This window comes from Galeopterus variegatus, unplaced genomic scaffold (assembly GCF_000696425.1).
Source record: "Galeopterus variegatus unplaced genomic scaffold, G_variegatus-3.0.2 Scaffold5219, whole genome shotgun sequence".
Classification (NCBI taxonomy): Eukaryota; Metazoa; Chordata; class Mammalia; order Dermoptera; family Cynocephalidae; genus Galeopterus; species Galeopterus variegatus.
Window position 1 is genome coordinate 138813 of NW_007731330.1, and position 5257 is coordinate 144069.

The window sequence follows — 5257 nt, forward strand, 5'->3', positions numbered from 1 at the left end:
AGCCTTCAGGTGAGACTGCTGCCCTGGCTGATATTCTGACTACTCTATCATGAGGGACCCCGGCCGGAAGCACCTGCTGAGCTGTGCAGCTTCCTGGCCCAAGGAAACCGTGAGATAATAAAATTTTGAGGTATGCTGTCACACAGCAACAGATAACTAATATAACCCTGTATACAAGCTATCAAATTTACTACACTCACTGATATAATACAGATCAACAGAAAAGATGAAAACATGGATACCTTTGTAAAGTATGGCACCGAGTTTATATGCCTCCAGGTCAGAGAATGCTAACAAAAAACCACGAAAATGCTACAAATACTCAGCTGCTTGTGCTGCTGTGAAGCCCAGGATATATCCACCTCTGTAAACTCTTGGGGTAGACACTATTTTCCTCACACCAGCAATACCCACAGGTCTAGAGAATGGCACGTCTGCCGTTATTTCCACTTACCCCAGATGCTTAGAATACTTTCCAGGGCTGCACTCAACATGCACAGAGTTAACTAAGGCACCCTGGGGTCTCCTCTCTGACTCATGCACACCCCAAAATCTGGAAACATCAGGAAGATCTATCAGAGGCCAAGCCCCATGTTAAGAATACAGCCTCCCAGGCCCTGCCAGGCCCTGCCCGCTTGCTTATTTTTAAAAGCGGTCCTTGAACGGCAACTACTGTTAGGTCTGAGCTCTCCAAATCAGAGAAACAGAGGATGCAGGTGAACACAAAAGGCCGTCTGCAAGTAGTTTCAGGTGCAAACACAGCCACTCCTGTGCTGGGAAATGATGTGAGCTCTGACTTATCAACAGGCAAGCTGCACCACGAACCCCAGGAGAAGGCAGGCCACAGGCGCTGCTGGGGAGGAACGCACAAAGACATGCGTGTGCACACACAAACACAACCATGTCCACACATGCCTGATCGTTTCTCAGAACCATGCATTTCTGGAATCTTCTGAGATTTCAGAAGTCACCAAATCTAAACTGCTACCTCCACAGAGAACCTGAGACTCACCAAAGCCAGCTCCGTCCTAGCTCCGTGTTTCTGTTCATTCCCTAGGACTCCCAGGTACACCCCACACCCTCCCACCCCCGGAGTAGCTCTGCAGAGCCAGACTGAGCCACGCCAGCCAGCTTCAACACATAATAGCTACGTCTCAGCCATACCCCACGGTCCCTGACCCTCACGCAAAGGCAGGGGTCTCCAGACCTGAGAGAGAGCACCTACATGGGCACACGGAAAAACAAAATAAAGGACAGGTTTGTAAACTCATGAAACAGAAAAACAAAAAAAGGCCAGGTAGACACATACCGCCAGCATGTACAAGACTGTGGGAAGAGGGGGGTGGGGCTCCAATGGCTGGAATGTTTTTTACCTGTGCAAATTACTTTAGAGATGTACAGAGTGCTTAACGTGTGACGAGGAGTAAGTACAGTATGTGGGTGCGAAGGTCGGCCCTCCCAGCACATCCACAGCAGCCCACACACACCCGGCTGCGCTGCTTCTGAGTGCCAGGACCCCCGCACCACGGGAAGCGCGCCCAGCACACCTGCCCTCAGTGGCACAGCTGTTCTGGATGAGGCTTCCAGCGAGTACCCAAAACATTGCCTGCTGGCAGGACAGAGGCAATCTCCACCCCTACCTCAGGCAATTTCAGAAGAGTGTGCTGCGGGTTCTGAGGAGCCCAGGAGGCCCAAATCCTGTAAGAAAACATCACAACCCAGTGGCCTCAGGGGTGAAGGACATCTGCTAAAAACTCAGTCCCTCCAGTCATGTGCCAATCTCAGTACTGCTCCTGGTGAATTAATTTCATGGAAAGGTTACAACACCAGCACCGTGCTCCTGCCTCTGGACCGCTATAGCCACTGGTTAGGGGTAGTCTGCTCTCTTGGAACGAGGGCTGTTAGGTACAGAAACTTCCACGGGCTCAGGACCTCCAACATGACCACTCCCAACCCTGTCCTGGACAACCACTCGCCTGGGCCTCACAGGTGCCATTTGTGGTTATCTTCTGTGGACTGACCTCCCTGTCCATGCCCACGGCCTCCAATATTTGATGAGCTGCTATCACCAGGTGCATCATATGCCGAGCTCTGGAAGTCTCTCTCGAAGTGGCCTGTAGAGCCTCCACTGCACTCTGTGGGCCTCCAGTACACCTTTCATGGCAGACACAGTGTCCCTCTCCTCCTGGAATGCAGGGCGGCTTCCAGCTGTGGGCCCAGGTGGCACTATGAGACCTGAGTCAGGCTCCTGCCCCCTGGCCTGGAGTGACAGTGCTGTGTCAGGGGCAGGATGACCTCATGCTCAGAGAGGAACTCGGCAAGGGGGAAACAGCCTTTCAGAAATAAAACTTATGAAACTGTCCCCCGTGCAGTTTGATGAGGTCAGTGAGTGGAGGGTCCTAATGGCACATGAGAGAAGAAACATCTGTCGGTGCCACAAGGTCGGCAGGAAGTGAGCGAGGCTGCCACACTTGGGCGGATGTGGACTCCTAGAAAGACAGACACACATGGCTTAACTTAGCCTCCAGGGACGACAAAAACCCCTTTCAGTTGTCCCAGACTAGCTCCTGCCTCCCTCTAAACAAGAAGCCGAACTCTGAGCTATGAAACCTGTCTAAGACCATGACTGGCAATTAGCTCTTTGTGCATTCGTGGCCCAGCGCCGAGGCTGGACTAGTCCCCTAGTGAGCAGCCTTGGGGATCAGTGCTCTAGCCGCGGGTCTGTGTCGCCTTTCCGGGCCACAGGATCTCCAGCCTCACTTTTTCACTGGAACACAACTTGGGTCACTTGAAGAACAAACGTTTCAATAAATCCATCATCACGAAAACCAAAACAAGAGGTTTCTTCGGAAAAACAGGAAGTTCTAGTACATAAACATGGCTTAAAATAGGGCCATTTCATTTGTTGACAAGACTCCAGCCTCCGAAGCTTCTAGGCTCATTTTGCCTAAGATCCAACTTACCATTTAACGCTCCTTCAGAGAACCGTGCTGTGGTCTTGGGCAACAGGCTGATGCAGGTCACTGGGTCTGGGCCCGGCTGGTCCCGCTTCTTGTCCACAGGCCCTGAGGAAGGTCTCATGGGAAGCCAGGCCAGCACCGCTGCAAGAGTCAGGCCTGGTGCTTTCCATAAACTGGGGCTGTATCAGCCTTCTCATCAGAATCATTTAAAACGCAGAGCCTCGGGCCGACCCCGTGGCGCACTCGGGAGAGTGCGGCGCTGGGAGCGCAGCAGCGCTCCCGCTGCGGGTTCGGATCCTATATAGGGATGGCTCCGGGTGCGCTCACTGGCTGAGCTCAGTGCAGCCGGTCCCAAATAAATAAATAAATAAAATAAGATAAAATAAAATAAAAAAATAAATAAAACGCAGAGCCTTTCTGGAATGAGTGTTCTGTTTGTTCTTTATGGACTGTTACAGTTTTACAGAAGCCCCAACTATTAGGAAGAAATGTGCCTGAACTTAACCACTGTGTGGTGGGTAGTTGGGGCCAAGTTCACCCATGTCTAAGAGACCAGGCAGGGAGGACGCGGGGGATGGACAGGTTCCATTCTTCCGGAAGGTGCCCGCTTGCAAGGATGCGGCCACAAGAAAACATCCAAAAAACGTTAAAGTTCTTCAACCCGCAGGTGTCACACACAGCGTTGTGTCTTTACAGATGGCTCCCGCGTGTCCCTTATGCTGGCTCTTGCCTGCTCTGTGAAACTCGCCACTCCTGTCCCTCTGATTTTTCCCTTTTCCTGACTAACCACCAAGGATCAGAGAACAGCGTTAACCAGCGTGGCATGAGCGTGTATCCTAACTGCACCCTCGTTGAAATGCAAAGCAACTCAACGCATGAAAAAAAAAAATCAGAGAAGCAAATGACCCAAATTCTTAACCTGGAGACCCCACACCCACCTACGTCGATTTCCCGAGGGCAGGCAGCCCATGCCCTCACTACCGGGAAAGGCAGCAGAAGGCTTCTGCGCATCAAAGAGCTACCACAGCCCCACAGAGTGAATCGTCTGCCGTACCCCATCAAGTAACTGTCTCCCCCATGCAGGTGCTAGCCCGCTACAGGGGAGAGGCGGGAGCGGGAGTCATGCTGATGGAAAACAGGAAACAGAAGCAATTCTAGCTGCTTCAGGATAACAGTGAGTTATGTTGGTTTATGGGGGAAAATCAATTGCATGAAGGTCCATGAAGGGTAAGACACATGTAATTCCAAAACATTTAAGAAACATGAACTAAAAATTTACTTTCAGGCATCTGGACAATTATATTGAGAGACAGGGTGCGGTCTGAGGCCCACAGGATGTATCAATTCAAAGAGTAGGACCATTAAGGTGAAATTTAGCTGGATCCGAGACTTGCCACCACCTATCCACACTGATTCATGCCCGAGCAGGACCCCGGAGAAGGACCAGAGCTTGATGCTGCCACACGGTTCTAGCCGACTGTCCACAGTAAGACTTCCACGTGGTTCTCTAGTGCTGAGCACAGGAGCAACAGTCCAGGGGCGCCGACGCCGAGGCCGTGAGCAGCTCAGAGTGAGTGGACCCCCACAGCTTGCAGAAGCCCCCAGGGGTCAGAGAAGAATTGGCCAGCCTTGGTCCCCGCTCACTGGGAGCCAGGAAGGGGTGTGCTCGGGAGCTTGTGCTGGGTCTGGCTTTGCAGACTTGTAGGATGAAATGGGGTCCAGGTGCAAGGGGCTCGCTCTCGGGCCCTCGCAGGCAAACCCGAGTCAGACACGCCCCCTGCCCTGTCCCTGGCTTCCTCCTCTTCCATGCAATTGAAGCTACCCTGTGACGGGTGCATTTGAACCTTTTACCAAAGTCATTCTGTTGAAGAGTAAACAACATGGAGACTCTGAACATATGTGACCACACGGCGGGTCCACACGAGCATTCCCCACGGCCACGTATTTTAAGGCATCACACGCTATTTCTACACTCCACAGAGGAAACAAAGAGGCTGTGGCCACTCTGGCTTCACACTTCACAAAACAAATGATCCGAGACCCTGACTGCCACTTCATCTCAGAGACAAATGTCAGTAAATAAGTCACGTGACTTATCTGAGTTCAAGCACTTTTTTTTTTTTTTGAAAGAAAAAGAAAAGTCCTGAATGGGTTTTAAATGGAAATGCATTTTTTTATGATATTCTAACAACACCTGTCATGCCGTGTGTGTGTGTGTGTGTGCGCGCGCGCGCGTGTGTGTGTGTGTGAGAGACAGACGGACAGACAGACAGTGCACCAGCAACACTGGTTCAAAG